Source organism: Capsicum annuum, chromosome 4, assembly GCF_002878395.1.
Source record: "Capsicum annuum cultivar UCD-10X-F1 chromosome 4, UCD10Xv1.1, whole genome shotgun sequence".
In the NCBI taxonomy this organism is placed as follows: Eukaryota; Viridiplantae; Streptophyta; class Magnoliopsida; order Solanales; family Solanaceae; genus Capsicum; species Capsicum annuum.
The window spans coordinates 181,388,524-181,408,567 of record NC_061114.1 but is presented as its reverse complement, the minus strand read 5'-3'; the positions used below and the strand labels follow the sequence as shown (position 1 = coordinate 181,408,567).

The 20,044-nt window shown below is 31.6% G+C and overlaps 1 long non-coding RNA gene across 3 annotated transcripts; it reads right to left on the bottom strand.

Annotated features, from left to right (window-relative positions):
* Positions 1–1,455: 1,455 nt before the first annotated feature.
* Positions 1,456–16,443, bottom strand: LOC107869616. Of its 3 annotated transcripts, none has more exons than XR_007054485.1 (5): positions 16,047–16,443; positions 9,346–9,399; positions 3,498–4,728; positions 3,332–3,414; positions 1,456–3,199 (listed from the first exon to the last, which is right to left on the bottom strand). It is a non-coding gene; the product is annotated as an uncharacterized LOC107869616 (long non-coding RNA). The 3 variants fall into 3 exon arrangements; XR_001673869.2 differs by having other exon boundaries at positions 3,177–3,414; positions 3,498–3,825; positions 4,426–4,728; XR_007054484.1 differs by having other exon boundaries at positions 3,177–3,414.
* Positions 16,444–20,044: the final 3,601 nt, after the last annotated feature.

Sequence of the window (20,044 nt, the reverse complement as noted above, 5' to 3'; positions counted from 1 at the left end):
AAGGTATGATTTTTATTTGATTTTTACAAATTTGTAGCATGAACCCATATCTTATGATGATTATTATGAAATCTTGATGTTTATGATTTTGAAAGATGAATTTACATGTGTGGAGATATAAAACATGAATCTTGAACGATATTTATCATGATTTTGATATTTGAGTCGTGAATCCCCATTGAAAATTATGTTTTTTTGAGAAAGCGTGTGTTATAAGCATGGTGATGTTGAATATTTGAGATATTTTGAATGATTTGACCTTTTGGTCTTAATGGAGTTGTTTTTAACTCGAGTGTGAAAGAAATCCACAACGTGGTTGATTTTGATAGATGGGAAGCATGATGGCTCCCGATGTATATTTATATATTACTAAAATTGTTTTGTTGTGGATTGTCTTTGAAATGATCTGAGCTAAGTTCTGGAGAAATATTTAGCATCGAGTGGGAGGTATAAAGTGACCTTACTTCCCTAGAACTACGTGCCCTCATAGGAGTGAGCCTGAGGCTAATTTATATAGTGATCACTAGTTTGTGTGGATTTAATATCGATAGTCCTACTCCGATGGCAAGGATAGGACGGCACTCCCCAACGTGGGTTGTACGTTGGACTCCATGTAGCTCACATGGTTTATGTAGGTTATAGGATCTCTCAGTGTGTGTGTGTTTCCTTGTGTCTATGGTGAATGGTGAAGTGATTTTGAAAGTGGAATTGTGAAAGTTATTCTTTCGAAAGATTTAAATGATATTTACATTATGAGTATTAATATTCTTGATGAACTGAAAGTGATTGACAAATTATGTGATGACTCACATGTGTTATTATACTTATTTCATCCTCTCATGATTATGATGATTTTCTTCGGGCTATGTGAGTCTTTTATACATCCTGCATATTTCTTATAAATATTTATGATGATGATGTTTATAAAACTTCATACACCCCCATATACTGGGTTCCTTTCCATAGTATTGACCCACATCTTCAGATGTGGGCTGCATTTTCTCGGAATGTAGGTTCAGGTGTTCAGTTCCAGGTTCGACAGTGATTCTTCGGGCACGCTATTCTACATCTTTTGTCGTGGTGAGTCCTCATGTTCCGAGTACGTGATTTCTGATGTTGGTTTCACGGAATTGTTTACATTTGATAATTGAGTATGAGTTAGTTGGGGCATGTCTCAATGGCTCGCTGGTTTTATTGATTTTCTTAGAGGCTTGTCAGACTAGTATATATGTTGGGAGTTGACTAATAAGTCATATTTTGTTATCTTTCTAAAATTCTTTTATTCTTGGATGATGATTACTCTGTTGATATTTGAGGGTTATTTATGAAAACCCCGCTAATTTGTGTTGAACTGAATGAAAATGGCTCAAAGGGTTAGCTTTGGGCTACTCGTAGCCTCAAGCACCGTGTGACGCTTCGGGACCCGTTTTCTGGGGCATTACAATCCGTTGCTATATTTTAGCAATGAATATATTCGTTGTTATATTTATAAGTGTCGTTACTAATTTCATGTTGTATTTTGTCATTTTGATTATTTCCTGACCAAATATTTCATTGCTAGTCCATCTCTAAAAATTTCCAATTTTTGTGACAAAAAATATTTTCCTCAATCCGTTGCAAATGTTTTAGTTTGGCAATGAGTAATTTTGTTGCTAAATCTGTCGTCATTACTTTTCTTTCAATATCTTTTTATTTTTCTTTTGAATATTAATAGAATAGTGTAAAATTCTTATAATACCCAATGTTCATATAAAAAAAGTCACATATATATAGATAGCAAAATCTTCTTATAATATCCAATGTGCATATAAAAGAACCCATATATATAGATAGAAAAAGTCTAAACATCCTCAATACCAAACATAGCAACATCTAAACACATAAGTATGTCCAAAATATCCTCAATACCTACATCCATCAAGAGTTTGGCCGTAGTAGCCTTTGACTTCAGTTCCAATACCAAATACTTTTCGCTTCTTTTCTCCTCCAGCAGCTTGGTAATATGCTTCAATTTGATCAATAACAGATTTTGATATTGTTTTTTCTCATAATATTTCTTCAAATCTTTCCGGTAATAGTGGAAGTCAAATTATAATGGATTGTACTCACAAATGATTAGATACCAAAAAGTACTTAAAACTAAAAAATGTGAATTAAGTAAACTACTACATTAAGATTTAATCTTACATGGACGATTCGGGAACGTTCATCAACGAAAGATTTTCCATCATGACCATGTGTGTGAACATGCAAATGTAACTCACTTGGTGTCGGATCTCGACCCATTTTAGTAGCCTTTAAAAAAGAAGTGTTGAGCATTGTACTAGAACAAAACTGCTGGAATAATTCATGTAACACAGAAATGTTTGTAAAGCCATAATTCAAGTGGAACATAGTTGGTCATCAGGTAAATATTATTAGTCACGTGGTCAGAACTATGTTATCCAATTTACATTGTTCTTACTAAGAAATGACTGGAAAGAGATTGCTGAATTTCATTGCATCAAAATTACTGAGAACATATACTAATAATGAACATTTGAAAATTTCCAGTCAGATTCCAGTGTGAAGGTTATATAAGATAAAAACCAATCACATAAAACAAACAAGTAATTTCCAGAATCATAAGGTCTTGATTCTACACAATACATCTCGAAGAACATGTAAACATACGAATCCTCAGTAATATACCACTCTGCGACATATAAGCACAGTTTACATTGCAATTTTTCAGGTTACAAGACAACAATAGAACACAACATACCAAATTCAACACAGGAGACAGAAATAGTGAGAAGTGATCAACATTTGAGATAAATAGTAAACAGAAATGCAGCAATAACGTAATGTTGAACTAAGTTTAGACTGTCTCATAACAAATTACAGTTTAATACTTGAAATATATACTTACAAGTCTCTTTCGGTACTCTCCAATTGAGATAGATCCTCCCGTGTGAGTTCCAGCAGCGACTTCTTTGCCTCCACGATGATTCTGTGCATTTATTTTGAGCTTTTCAACACACTTTGGATCTGCCCAAAGTCGCTGCTAGCTTTCCCAGACATCTTCATGTATAAAATCTTGCCTAATCCCTTTCTCTTTGATTTTAGCAATGAAATTTCTATACACAGTTGCTGCCTTACTCTGACAGTATTTCTTTACTGCAACATCAGTAATGGAAGAATCCCAATAGAAGTGTTTCTGAAATAAATTTCCAATGTAACACATTAATATCGTATTTATAAAAATGAGTACACTTTACAAAATCAATTATGATGAAGATGTATATCTTGAATTCCCCAAAATAGCCATCTTTTATGTCACATAAGACACCTTTCCAATTGACTCCATTGTGATCAAGTTCACTTTTGAAAGACTCGTGTATCCTATTGGAGCATGCTTTAGAAGGTTGCAATCTATATCAATGTGAAGACATTATTTAGAGGTTACTATAAATAAAAAGTAATATATAATAATAATAGATAAGAAATGGACTAACCCTGTAGAAGTTATAGTAACAAGGGTCCGTACATGGCTTCGAATGGAATTACTTTCTCCATTTGTGTTGCTACGAGATATGTCCTCACCTACTTGGTTGGTTTGTGAAGACGTACATACAGTTGTTGGGTTGGTATGATTTGGAGTAGTAGGAGATGTACTACCATGATTAGAAGTTGGAGCACCTACGCCACCAGCTGTTTGTGGTGCAACTGTAGAAGTGGGAATAGTAGGCATGTTTGCAGTACGAACAGGCATATTAGTCCTAGCTGCTGACTTGCCCGCATGCCCTATGCTTCCTCATTCTATACCTCTTCCTCGAGTCATATCTATTAAAAAAATTATACTTGTTAAAGTGGAAAGAAGATGCAAATTTTACACAAAAATTCACAACATCATATAATAATCTAATTTTGAAATCCTATCCAACAAAATACCTCACAGGAACATACCTCACTGTCATTCTGGAATCCCATGTAACATTGGAATACTCACAACAAAAATCAAGAACAGATCAAGAACCACCAACATAATAAGAACCACCAAAATACTCACAACAAAAACCACCAACAGATCAAGAATCACCAACAAAACCACTAAAATACAACAAAATACTTCCATTGAAATTCTTCCCATAAGAACTCCTCCCAAATGAAGAACCAACAACAGAACAAAAACCACCAACAGAATTACCAAAATACTCACAACAAGAACCACCAACAGACCATGAACTACCAATAGAACCACCAAAATACTACAGAATACTCCCATTGTAATTCTGTCCATAAGAACTCTCAAATGAAGAACCAACAATAGATCATCAACCAGAATAAAATAATATATATATATATGTGTAGATAGAAAGCAGACCAGAAGTTGATTATGTTCAGCCATTTTCAAGGATGAAATCGATTGGTTAAGACGCTCACCTATTTGGTTCCTTAGAGTAGATGTACCTTCTCTTGTTCTGTTGATCTGATTTAGAGCAGTCGGAGATGATTCAGGAGTTTTATGGTTGCTACCATCACTAAAAGTTTGAACCGTTGATCTAATTTGAGGAATTAATGGTTGAACTTGATTTGTATTATTTTGACCATCTATGACATCAGCTTGAGAAGTAACAATAGTAGGAGTGGGAACAGTAGGTACGTTTGCAGTAATATCATTATTACTTCTAACTACAGACTTGCCTCCACGCCCTGTGCTTCCGCGACCTCGACCTCTAGCTATATCTATAAAAAAAACTGTATTAGTTAATGTGGAAATAATATGCAAACTTAATAATACCAAGAGAAGCAAACAACAATATATAGATAAGGTATTAGAAAATGTAAAAGCACATTTGTAGCCTAAAAAAATGAATGAGAAATGAAAGAGTCAAAAATTGAGAAGTAGAGCATAAAACCAGTTGAAGCAACAAGTTTTGTGTAAACAACGAGACAAAGAAAATGATACTAGTTCGACAAAATGGCTGCTCACAAAATAAAAATAAGATACAATAGAATAGTTTTTATCAAGCACTAATTGCTATCTGTGTCTTCTTCCAAATCTTCCTCTTCATCTTCCTCAATTTCCTCAGTTTCATACTCTTCTTCTGTAGCATCCTCTTGGTTGTCATGATATTCTTGTAATAAACCATCATCAGTGACTTCATCCATTTCAATTAAGCCACCATTTGCATCATGTAAGTGTATGCTTTCATCTGTGGCAACATTCATGTCTATCTCGTAGACTTGAACTTCTTTAACTTGAAATAGAATATTTAGTTCTGCAGCTGTCTCAATTTCCTCATCGGGTAATTCAACAACATTTTGAGGTTTGATCTTCAATACAGCTACCCAATCATCCTTGTTCTTTTTTTTGCTAGGATAAGACACATAACACACTTGAGTTGTTTGAATTGCCAGAATAAAAGGTTCATATTTTTTATATCGGCAACGATGGTTAATATCAACCAATTTATACTGATTATGGTTTTTAACACCAACATCCATAGTTGGGTCAAACCATTCACATTTGAATAGTACAGTTCACTTTAAAGGTGTTTCGCGGTATTCCACTTCTATAATCTCTTTTATCCGCCCATAGAAATCACCAAAAGTTGGATCTGAAATACAAACTCCACTGTTCATTGTTGATCTTGCGCTACCATGAAAATTCGTATGAAACTCGTATCCATTAACAAAATACAACGAATGAGATGTAGTGACTATCAATGGTCCACGAGCAAGACTACATAAGAATTTATTCTCAATATGATTGAGCCGGACCTATTTAGAAGATTATAAAATTTAGTTCAATTTCATAAGTTAATTTAAGTGCATAATTGTATAAAAGATCTTAATTTTTGAAGCCTTACATATTTCTTGAACCATATAGAGAAATTTGCTTCAAGGCTCTCATTTATTTGATCTTGAGAGACATTTGGAAATTCTTCTTGCAAACGTTGCACAAACATACTTCATTTAAAGAAAAAAGATTTCAATTTCAAGTCATGATTTATGAATATGCTTATAAAATTAAGTTGATACAACTAACTTTGTTACCTCACATATGGCTCAACTCTTCACAATTAGCAAAACGTAAGTTTGGGCAACGTTGATTTCCTGAAGAGTTAGATTCCTCTTTTTTGATTCTCCCCATAATCGTTCGGGATGGGTGAATATTGATAAATTTCCTTTAACTTCTTCCATAATACCACCATCATCATTTCGATCCACATTATGATTGCGTGTCATGACATATGGTTCAAAATAATGAGAAAATAATAGTGTTGACTCTGTCATCAAGTAAGCTTCACATATAGAACCCTCAACACTTGCTTTATTCCCAATCATTCTTTTAAGACTTCCAAGATACCTAAATAGAAAAATGGATAAACCATCATATTTGAAAAGTAAATAACAACATTATTATCACAAGTTAAACTTGAATTTTTGCATTACCTTTCAAAAGGATACATCCATCGATATTGTACAGGTCCAACAATCTTTGCTTCATATGGAAGGTGCACAGGCAGATGTTCCATTGAGTCAAAGAACCCATGAGGAAAAATACGTTCTAACTTGCACAAGATTTGTGGAATATCTCCCTGTAATCTCTCTATTTCATCCACTCGGAGAGTAGTCGATGTAAGATCTTTAAAGAATAAGCTCAATTCTGTAAGTGCCGGCCATACATTTTTTGGAAGTAGTTCACGAAAAGCAATAGGCATCAATCATTGCATGAACACATGGCAATCATGAATCTTCATGCCAAATAACATTTTCGCAGATGTGTCTGGGCATCTACCCAAATTTGAAACATACCCATCTAGAAATTTTAAGCCTTTCACCCAATTAAACAAGATTGTGCTTGCTTCCTTGTCTATTGTATATACAGCTTTGGGTTATTTTCCAGAAGCATCCTTTGCCTATTGAGGTCGATCACAGTAATTGACCATATCTAGACGAACTTGTGGATTGTCTTTGGTTTTCTTATCAATATTGAGGACCGTATTAAATACATTATCAAAGAAGTTTTTCTCAACATGCATGACATCGAGATTATGTCAAATCATTTTAGAACTCCAATAAAGTAAATCCTAAAAAATTCTTCGCTTTTTCCATCCATAAGAACTACATATTCGTTGATTAACTTCTTCTGCATCTAACTCTATTACTTTTCTTATCCCCAAATCACAAATTTGATTCAATATCTCTTCACCGGTTCTGTAGGGTGGTGGTGATCTTTTGACAGTTCGACCTTTAAGAAAATTTTGACGATCTCTCCTAAATGGATGATATTGGTCAAGGAACATTCTATGACAGTCAAACCATGATGTTTTCCGACCATGTTGTAATCTAAAGGATTGTGTTTCCTCCATACAATAATGACAAGCAAACTTACCTGCAGTACTCCATCTTGAAACATAGAATATGCTGAAAAGTCACTGATTGTCCACATCAAAGCTGCCTTTAATTGAAAATTTTGTTTTTTGGAGATATCAAATGCTTTTACACCTGTCTCCCACAACAAAATCAATTCCTTTATTTGAGGTTGCAGATAAACATCAATTTTATATTTGGGATTATTTGACCCAGGAACAATGACACTTAAGAACATATAAGCCTCTTTCATGCACATCCCTGGAGGTAAATTGTATGGAGTGACAATTACTGGCCATGACGAATATTTTCTCCCAGACTGACTGAATGGTTGGAAACCATCAGTACATAACCCCAACCTAACATTTCTTGGTTCATCGGCCAAAAAAGGATGACTTTCATTGAAGTTCTTCCAAGCTTCAGAGTCTGATGGATAACGCATTACTCCATCCTCTTTTATATGTTCATGATGCTATGTCATGTCAGCTGCTGTAGTATGGGATGCATATAATCTCTTCAATCTAGGAATCAAAGAAAAATAATACATCCTTTTGTAAGGGACCAATTTCCTCTTACGAGAGCCAACTCGACGCTTATACCTCTCTTTGCCATAAAATTACAAGAGGTAAGATGTTCATGGTCTTCCCAATACAACATACAACACGATTCACAACAATCAATCTTTTCAACCGGTAAACCTAAGCTATGCACTAGCTTCTTAGTCTGATAATAACTATCAACTAATAGGTTATCTTCCGGTAAAGACTCTTTAAACAATTGCATCATTTGGTTAAAACCCCTATGTGACATATTATTTTCCATCTTAATATTTAACATTCTAGAGATTACGGCAAGTTGAGAGAGGGAAGAACCAGGATACAATTTTGCATCAGCAGAGTGCAATAATTCATAAAATTTTTGGTACTCTAAATTAGGCTCCTCCTCCATCGAAGTTTCATGTTCCTCCTCAATTGAAGGTTCATACAGATGAGATGGTACAGATTCAATATTGCTATAACCATAGTTAAAGTTGGGACCAGCAACATCTAAAATCATTTGTTGATATGGATTATCATATCCCAATTCAAGTTGAGCACCATTGATCAAATCATTACCGAAAGAAATCTTACCTATCAGATCTACTTCCCCTTGATGTTTCCAAACAAAATAGTCCTTAACAAATCCATCATGAAGAAGGTGATATCTAACCGTTTCAACATTCTTGTATTTAATGTTGCGATATTTTTTACATGGACATCTAATGTTGTTACCACTCATGCAATTTTATTGAGAACATGCAAAGAGGATAAAGTTATTCACACCAGTAATGAATCTAGAGTTTATAGCCCCTCGGCCATCCAACCTATCATACATCCATCCACGCTCTATATTATTCATATTCCTATTAATGTCAACATAAATAACATAGTTAGAGTTTTATATTTTAGTAATGCATACATCCAAGATCACAACTAAAGTGAAGAAATAATTAAATATATTAACCAACTGGAATATATCTTTCAATTTTTAAAAGGAAATAGAATATATCAGTCATTTTTCTTCTAAATAAATAAGAAATCACAAACACAACATATCATTCATTGTCCTTCTTAATAAGTGTTAGCGAAAAAGTTTAATTACATACAAAACTGAAACTTCTATCATTACAATCATAAGGCATGAGGCAAAGCTCCCGACAACAAGATTAAAACATCAAATTTCAGCAAAGTACATACCTAAAATCTGAACATTAAACAAAACCTAAAAATAAGTTGCAACTTTGTTGGCAAAAATAAACAAATAAAGTCTACAACTTTAACACAAAGTTACATCACAAAAGCTAATCGGATTTAAAGCAAATCCTCAATCGATAAGTAAAAGAAAATAGAGACAGTTTCATGAATAATGAAGAACACAAGCAGCAATAGAGAAACATATGAAAAACTAATCGAAAATTATTTAAAAGGAAAAATGTTATAGTACCAGATATATGCTAGCTCACTTTCTGGCACTTGCTGGAATCCTTAGTGGATCTCTCTGAAAACCCAAAATACAACATCATAATCAGATTAAGAAAAAACAACAACATATAACAAATGTGATCCCACAAATGGAATCTTTGAAAGGATAAAGGCTAAACAGTCAACACAACAAAACAGTAAATGATTATGACAATTACACAAATTCAAAGGAACATGAAACATACTACATTTTATTGTTTACAGAAAATCAGAACAATAGTAAGCAAAAGTGACTCAAACTGCTCTATGTTTTCTAATTTTTTCAACATGCAACACACTAAGTACAACCTTACATAAATCTGTACATAAAAAAGACAAAACTAAAGCACACAAATGAAAAGTTTGTTGAAGAAATCAGAGATTAATGAACCTGAAATAGAAGATACAAAGAAAACATAAATAAAAGTTAAGAGGGAAAATATTATTTTCATTTCGATTAAATAACCACTAACACAACGTTTTAACACAACAATCGAACAAAGGAAATTGAAAAAGCTCAAAAAAACAACAAATAGAACTTCAAATAAAAAATAAAAACCCTAACATAATCAGTGTATGAAAAACACTGAAAATTAAACCACAACCAAAAATTTTGTTGAAGAAATTTCAGATTCATAGACATGCAACATTGGAATATCAAAAACCCCATAAAAAATAATTCTGAGAAAGAAAATACGGTTTCTATTTTGAGTAAATAACCATTTATCAAATTTTTTAACACAATAATCGAAGAACCCTAACTGAAATAGCTCAAAAAATCCTAAACATATCATTAACACGTCACTTCTAACAAAGAAATTAAGAAATTAAAAGAGAAAAAACAACTAAAATTACGAGATATAAAATTTAACCTCTAATTTAGATTCAAAATTCACCGATTGACACTCTTTTCAACTGATATTGAGCGATTAGGGAGAGAAAAGGGCAAGGGGACTGTTTTTGGAGAGAGAGGCGGATGATGTTATGTTTTGGGAACAAAGTGATATAAAAGACATAACCCTAATATTAGGTTGGTAGGCTGACGGATTTAGCAACGGATATATAATCTGTTACTAATCATTAATTAAATATATACCTAATATATTATTAAAAATGGTAAAATACTTCCAGCGACAGTATTTTCGTTGCTATCGTCGTCTCCACCATGTTAAAAAAAAATTCCCCCATTTTTATCGCTAATTTTATCACCAAAATAAAGGCGCCAATATTTACCACCAAAAATTAGCAACCAATTTTATATTCCGTTGCCATTCCATCGCTAATTAGGCCATTAATTTTAATTTCGTTTATTTAGCGATAAAATTTCTATTTCGTTGCAATTCCGTCGTTAATTAGCGACGAAAAAGCCTTTGTTGCTATAAATTCGTTGGTAAACACAGTTTTCTTTGTAGTGTCCTATCTTAACAACGATGAGACAAATCATTGAAAATTCAAAAGGGTATCCAGTAAAGAACCCGAAGATTTTTACAAGTGATGAATTTTCATATGCTGGTTATTATCAAGGCAAACTAATAACTAAATCATCGCCAGTGAAAGTTGACGTCGAACCCCCTATGTTTCTAGAATGTATACATGGGGATATATGTGGGCCTATTCACCCATCTAGTGGTTCATTTAGATATTTTATGGTCCTAATAGATGGATCTTCAAGATGATCGCATGTATGCCTCTTGTCATCTCGCAACTTGGCATTTGTGAAATTATTGACACAAATAATACGATTAAGGGCAGAATTCTCAGATTATTCTATTAAGGCTATCCGTTTTGATAATGTTGGAGAATTTACATCCCAAACTTTTGATGATTATTGTATGTCAATTGGGATAAGAGTTGGACATCTTATTATTCTTGTTCATACTCAAAATGGCATTGCTGAGTCATTCATTAAGCGCCTATAATTGATAGCAAGACTACTGCTTATGAAAATGAAATTACCCACTATTGTTTGGGGTCATGCTATCTTACATGCAGCATCACTTGTTCGTCTCAGACCAACTCATTATAATAAGTACTTCCTATTACAGTTGGTCCTCGGTCATGAGTCAAATATTGCCCATCTACGAATTTTTGGATGTATTGTATATGTTCCAGTTGCACCACCACAGCGAACTAAGATGGGCCCTCAGCGAAGGTTAGGAATATATATTGGGTTCGAGTCACTTTCTATAATTCGCTATCTTAAACCATTGACGGGAGATTTATTTACTTCTCGATTTGCAGATTATCGATTTGATAAAACAAATTCTTTGCAATTAGGGGGAGAAAAATGTGAACCGAAAAGAGAAATTGCTTGGAAAGTTTCATCATTATCTCATTTTGATCCACGTAGCCCCATATGTGAAAATGAGGTCCAGAAGATCATTCACTTACAAAAACTAGCAAATCAAATGCCAAATGCATTTACTGATTTGAAAAGGATAACTAAGTCACATATCCTTACAACAACTGTGCCTGTCCAAATTGAAGTCCCAAAAGAATCATCTACTAATGTCATAGCTTCTTAATGATAAAGATACAAATCCTAAAAAAATAAGCGCGAAAAATGATAAAGATAATATTATAAAAGATTCTCCTGAAAAGACTCAAACTTTGATTAATCCTGATATTCTTGAAGAAATCAGTGAACCCGAGACTCAAGTGAATGAAGAAATTTTTTTAATAAGTTCTACTAGTGATGAGGTAAATTTAGACCGATTAAAAATTACGATGGATAATATTTTTGTATATAATGTCACACAAAATATTATGCAAGACAATGAGGACCTTGAACCTCTATCTGTCGAAGAATGTCAGCGAAGAAAAGATTGGCCAAAATGGAAAGAAGCAATTCAATTGAAATTGAACTCACTTGCTAAACGAGAGGTTTTTGGACCTGTAATCCAAACTCCAGATAATGTAAAACCAGTCGGCTATAAATGGATCTTTGTACGTAAAAAAATAAGAAAATAAAATTGTAAGATACAGGGCACGTCTTGTTGCACAAAGATTCTCGACCCTGTGTCAATTATGAAGAAAAATATTCACTTGTTATGGATCCAATAATGTTTCGATATCTTATCAGGCTAGCTGTACATGAAAATCTTGAAATTCATCTAATGGATGTGGTTACAGCTTATCTTTATGGTTCACTTGATAACGATATTTACATGAAAATTTCAGAAGGATTAAAATTTTCTGAAGCATATAGTTCAAAGTCTCGAGGGATTATATTCAATCATATTACAAAGATCGTTGAACGATCTAAAACAATCAGGGCATATGTTGTATAATCGTCCAAGTGAGTACTTGAAAAAACGAAGGTTACGTAAAAGATGTCATTTGTCATTGTATTTTCATTAATAAAATGACATCAGGGTTTGTCATACTCGCTGTTTATATAAATCTCATTGGAACTCCAAAAGAGGTCCAAAAGGCAATTGAATAGCTAAAGATAGAATTCGAAATGAAAGATCTTGGAAAGACAACTTTATCTTAGTCTGCAAATTGAACATTTAGCAGATGGGGTATTCATTCATCAAATTGCGTATATTGAGAAGGTTTTGAAGCGATTTTACATGGATAAAGCATATACATTAAGTACTCCAATGATTGTTCGATCACTTGAAGTGAGTAAATATCCATTCCGACATCTAGAAGAGGGTGAACAAGAGATTCTTGATCTCGAAGTACCATATCTCAATGCTATTGGCACACTTATGTACCTCTCTAATGCTACAAGGCCGGATATAACATTTTCTATTAATTTGCTAGCAAAGTATAGTTCTTCTCCTACGCGAAGACACTGAAGCGGAGTTAAACATATATTGAGGTACCTAAAAGGGACTACTGATATGGGTCTATTTTATACTAACAAAGCTAGTCCAAATCTTGTTGGTCATGCAGATGCAGGTTATTTATCTGACCCATATAAGCGCGATATCAAACAAGCTATGTGTTAACATACAGAGGTACTGCTATATCATGACAATCTACAAAGTAGTCTATTGTTACCACTTTTTTAAATCATGCTGAGATAATAGCTATCCATGAGGCAAGTAGAGAATGCATATGGCTGAGATCAATGATACATTCTATCAGAGAGAGATATGGCTTGAAGCTCGATATCAAGGTTCCCACAGTCATATTTGAAGACAATGCAGCATGAATAGCTCAATTAAAAGAGAACTTTATAAAAAGAGATAGAACGAAACACATTTCGCTAAAGTTATTCTTCACACATGATCTTCAGAAGAATGCCGATCTTGATGTACAAAAAATCCGTTCAAGTGACAATCTAGCAGATTTGTTCGCCAAATCTTTACCAACTTCAACCTTTAAAAAGATGGTACACAAAATTAGAATGCGAAGACTCAACCAGTTAAATCGAGTCTTCATCAGGGGGAGTAAGAATACGCGTTGTACTCTTTTTTACTTAACCAGGATTTTTATCCCACTGTGTTTTTCCTGATAAGGTTTTTAATGAGCCAACGCTCAAATGCGTATTCAAGAAATTTTCATTTACATCGACATCCAAGGGAGAGTGTTGTGAATTGGTGGATGCCATATGTCCATATTAAAGGACATAAGGCGTACAAACACATAATTAATGTTAATTAGTCATATCTCACCTCTTTCACTTTGGATAAGTTTCCATCTTTTTACTTGGGCTATAAATAACCCATGTTTAATGTAGAAAAGAAAGATAGAAGAATACTATTTCTACTCTTCCTAATTTTGCACACTACTCCTTGTTGTTTTGTTACTTTAATATATAACTAGATAACTTTACCGCACTACGCGTGGTCATAAAGAAAAGCTTAATTCACTATACAAGCTAAATTTTTAAAATTATTGAAATATTGAAAGACTTTTTTTTAGTTTTCAAATCTAAATAACTATTTAATACTAAAAGACTTCTTTTAGTTTTTTAAATTCATATAAATCAAAAATGAAAGTAGAATTCATCTTATTATTCATGCTTAGTTCTAAACTTCTACGTTTTATGCATATCTCATTGCATAAATGATTATTAAAGTCATAATGACGTAGACTTTTAATTTTCTAAACTGAAAAATTAATGATTAATTAAGAGAATGTAATTAAAAAATATTTTTTATATTTTCTAATATAACATATAAATAGGGAAAAAATAAGAAAAAGCTCAAGAAAATGAGAAAAAAGATAGATGAAAATTCTAGCTTTTGAGATGTGCCACATCACTTTAGTAACATATATGTGTGTGTATGTGTGATTATTCTAGCGAGTAATAGTTTTGGAGATCTTCAAAATCAGTTACACGGAAATATTCAGTGACTTTAGTATCTAATATAATATATCATGTGTTAATAGTCATTTAAAACGTAACATTAATGTTTTCATAGAGTTCTTCTTGCTCCATCATTTAATAATTATACTTATATATTAAATTATCCAAAAATTATGTTCGTTTTTGCATTATTTTTTAAACTCTAATTAATACTTATTCTAAAAAATATGATCAAACCTTTTGCATTGCACATATGTATTTGCACGCACTTGCATTGGTGTATCCTTTAAATTAAAATTATCAGTTTCAAAATAATTAAATTAATTATGTTCATTTTTAAAGGAAACTTTATCTTCATAATTCAAATTCTTTATGAGATCTACATTTCAAGTAGGTAAGAATAAAAATGTTCATTTTCTTACCTTAATATTCTTTTCAAAAATAAAATTATGTGATTATAGAGCCTTGAGAATTGATCTTTTTTAATCATGTAATTAAAAGACGCGGGATCTTTGAAGTCTCCATGACATGTACACAAAATTTTAACAGAAGAAACGAATATAGACATGTTCATTGCTTTTAAAAGGGAAAAAAAATATGTGTTTATTTTATTTAACGGACAAAAAGAGAGAAAAGAAGGAAAAATGTACATCTGACGATAAATCAATAGTACTTCTCATCACGTATAAAAATACAGTCGAAAAGAGGAGAAAAGAAAATGTAAAATTCTAAAAATAATTTGATAAAACTAAAATATTGTTTTTATATAATGGCATTTCTGCCATGTACAAACAAAAAATTAGGTAACTTAGTGTTGAATTTAATATTTAATATTAATTTTTATAATTACATTTCTGCCATGTACAACAAAGAAGTAGCCCAACTTAGGAATAAATTTAATATTTTTTTCTTTGTACTTATCAAATATAAGTTAGACATAGAATAACACATGAACAGAAAAGGTAAAAGAAAGTCAATAACATAAATAATGACAGAAGCTAGAAAGAAAATAGTTGGACTACTTATATTTTTCACTGATTTCCCTTTAAATTTTTACCTTATTGTTAATGCTAGATACTAAAAACCATGTTCATCATAATAAATTTTAAGATTCATTTTATGATCAAAGTAGTGAAGCTTATGTATATTAAAGATGACAATATGAACAACATATGATATGAAGAAAAGAATCAAATCCTGTTGTTCTTATCTGGAAGAAAAAAAATAACACAACTCTTTAATTAGCCCAATAAATAACCTCACAAATTTTTAAGTTTATATAATCGTAATACATATGTGAAAAAAAAAAATAAACACTGCCTTTATCTATAAAAATAAAAATGTATTCATTCTCTTAACTGTTTCTTTCATTTTTTAAAAATAAAAATGTATTTAAAAAGTAAGAAATAAGTACTTACGGAATTTTTTTTGTGATGATTTTCACTTGCTTCTTTAGAACATAATGATAATTTTTGTTTATTGATTTCAACCCCAATTCCTTTATGCTTCAGGAATCATGATAATAAGAGTCATTTTTGTGTGGCATTTATCAATTGAGGAAGAAAAAGGAGCAAGAGGAAAGGATTGACATATTGGTTGTTGAAGAAATCACGCCATTTGAGTCGCAAATTTTCTACATTTTATGCATATCTCATTGCATAAATGATTATTAAAATCATAATGACATAGACTTTTGAGTCTTCTAAACTGAAAAATTAATGAATAATTAAGTGTATGTAATTAAGAAATAATTTTTATATTTTCTAAAATAACATATAAATAGGAAAAAAAAACTCAAAAAAATGAGAAAAAATTAAATATGAATTCTAACTTTTAAGATGTGCCACATTACATTTTGTATAACCTTCCTTTATATATATATATATATATATATATATATATATATATATATAATTTTATATCATAATAATTTAAAAAGAAAAATGAAAAATGCTTATAAAGAGAAGATACAGAGAACCATAGACAAATCAACGAGGGAAGACCCCAGTGGGAAGATACTGTAGTATGGCAAACGTGACAAAGAGACACTTGTCATAGTTATCCACTGATCAGGGGAACACGTGCATCCTAGTCAAATTTTGTTGTAATTGTATCAATAAAAAATATTTATTCGTATTGAATGATATTATATCAAATTAATATAATTTATTATAATTAATTAATCTTGATTAAGTAATAATAATTATGTATACTCAAGCATATGTGACATGACTTGCATACATTTGAAAATTTTGAGAAAAAATATAAAATTATTATTAAAATTATCTCAAATTTATGAGTAAACACTTAAATTTTATTTTATCACCTTTGAAAGTAATATTGTTACCTCTTCTTTCGGTCAATTTTAATTTTAGAAAAATAAGTAATTTGCACGCATCAATTTCTGGTTATCATGTGTTTAAATACATAAATTATATTAAAAAAAGATTAAGTTAAGTTTTTATGATATAGATTATGAGATTGTCAGACTAATTTTTACAGATAAACATATAGTCTTGAAAGCTTCATCTACCCGATTTTCTAACATTGAAGGGTTTGACAGTCATTCAAGTTCGAGCTAACTTTTTTAAAAAATATTTGATTCCTTTTTTGTTGTTAGTGCAAGGATCTTAGAGGTCGTTTGGTACATAAGTAAGTTTAATAATTGCGGTGTAAAAGTTGAGATTAGCTTAATCTTAAGTTTGATGTTAGGCGTTAGCTAATCTTGGGACTATTTCATCCCACCATTAGTACTAAAATGATGAAATTATTATCAAATATGAAAGGTGGGATAAAATAATCTGATGGGGGTATCCCCTGCTTATCACATTTCCTATACCAACCCGTTATTCTTTTCAGAATGAAATGAAAAGAATTTCTTAGATAGAATTGCATTTTACTGAAATCAAGTTACTTTTTTATTTAATTGAAAGAAAATGAAAAACAGAAAGAAGCTTAATGAGAATTCTTTGCTATCCATTATTGTGTCAAAAGGTGATTAATATTTATATTAACAAAGTGTTGATTAGAGTCAATAGTCATTGCCTCATGGAGCCCAAGTCACGAGGGTAGTTTAGCATACAAACGAAAAGTTGCTAGGAATGTAAACTTGTCAAGGACATCCTCAACAAGTAAAGAAAAAGACTTCTAGTCTTGATGAAAGTAGGAAGGTAGAACTAAGTGGAACTAGCTAAGCTTCATAAAGATGAGAAAGTAGAACACAAATCAAATTGCTATTAAGGATGAAACAAAACCTGAATAATAGAAAGAACTATCAAACACAACTACAACAAAGTATAGCACTCGGTAATAAATTCAAGCTCCCCCGCCTTGTAAATCTCAGTACGCCTAATATAAGATTGTCTAGTGGGATGTTCATGTTCCTCCTGTTTTATTGATGAAATTCTTAAACTCAAACAATCGAAGGACAACGAGTAAGTTCAATTGTAAAAATTGTTGCATTATTTTTAGTGATCGCATTTCCCTATTTCTATTATAATGATTTTACGGGCAATATTCGTTTGATCTTGATTTTTTTAATGTGAAGATTTAATTCTTCAAGTTATAAACTGCCAGTAAAGAAAATGAGTGATTCAAAATGATTTGTTCTCCCCTGTTTGTGAACTTTTCGATTTTTTGATTTATCGTGATAGTGGATATAAATGATGTATCTGAACCTTATCTTAATGTATCATTTATTTTTGTCTGTAACTTGCCAATTTTATTATTTGCTATGTTGGTAATGCTTGTTTTATTTTTCTACTTATATCTTTTCAGTTAATCTCTGTGGCGTACATTTTTTGTATAAAAATATCTATTTAATTTTTGTATGTATCTTAATATATAATCAGCGTACACTTTATGTATTCAAAAACAACACCATACCTAATATGTATACTTTATATATAAAGCATGTATATTTAGTTTTTGAGTGTATCATGATGGATAGTTAGTGTATACTTTTTGTATGAAAAATTTATATCGATATATTTCATAAACACTACATAACTATTTATACATCATATATGCAGTTTATACACTATTTATATAATATTGATACATCACATATACATTACATAATAATTTATACAATATTGATGCATTATATAATTATTTATACATCATATATACATGATTATACACCATTTATACAATATATGATACATGAATAAAAGTTGTACTGAAAAAAATGAAAAAAAATAATAAAAAAATACAGCAAAAAAGAAACAACGCAAAAAACAATTTTTTTTTTAATATTATTGTTGAAAAGAAAAAGAAAAAAATGAGAAAGAAATAAAATGGTCTAATAGCTATTTTTGTTATAAACAATGTTATAAACTATTTATCTTTTTGTATATAAATGAAAATTTTCATATATATATTAATACATACACACACCCATTTCACAAGCACAATGCTCTACAAATTATCATCAAAGTCTGCTACTCTAAATTATGGACAAGTTCAATAAGCAAAGCACATTTAAGTATGTACAAGAGACTGATCTTTAAAAAAAAGAGAAAAGGACATGAGTTGACCCTTTTCAAAATAAATTACCCAAGTTTGGCTTATGGACAGATTGTGTTCCTTCGGTCATTTTATTCCCATTTGATAGTCATTAGGTTTAGTTAGTCCAAATAGCATATACTCCTTGTCCTTTTGTCTTTCTTTTAGTAATAAATTTTCTTTTTTGACAGTCTCAACAAAGGTTTTTGCACCATTATATATACTGTATTTATTTATTTATTTATCTTTTAAAAATACTTGAAGATGACTCACCGATTTATTTATCACAAAAACAAAGCTAACGCACCCATTGTACGACTACCTACAAGTGAATTGAATCTTGCGGCCAAATGTTATATACGTGGGTGGTCATATACTCTGATTTGCTATTTGTTCCTTTTATTTTCAAAAATTTTCTTCAAATTTATTTTCTTTTTTGACTCCATAAAGTCATAGTTAATGTCTATTTCTCATACTCAATTGTTGAAGGTTCGTAAGACCTATAACTAACTTCCCAGTGAAAGTTTCAATAATTACAAATTATAGGCAAAAGTGTCACAGATTACTCACACCGATCCTCGAAGCCAAATGCTTTCCTGAGACTTACTATCTAAATTTGCTCTTCCTGCTCTCTATCAGCTAACGGATATATGCATTCGGGGGACCCCCGCTCCTCAACACCACCCAAGACCCACCCTCCTTGCCCAGTAATGTCTCGACAACTCTGCCTATCCCCAACCCTTCCCCTACTGCGGCCACCACAACGGGATTATCTCCGCCATCAGAAAAGCCCAATATCACTGAAATCATCACCAAAAACACTGCCGAAAATTCCTCCAACACCACCCAAATCATTAATAACCCAACCTCTCCCACCAACTTAACACCAAATCAAAGTCATCCCCAACCA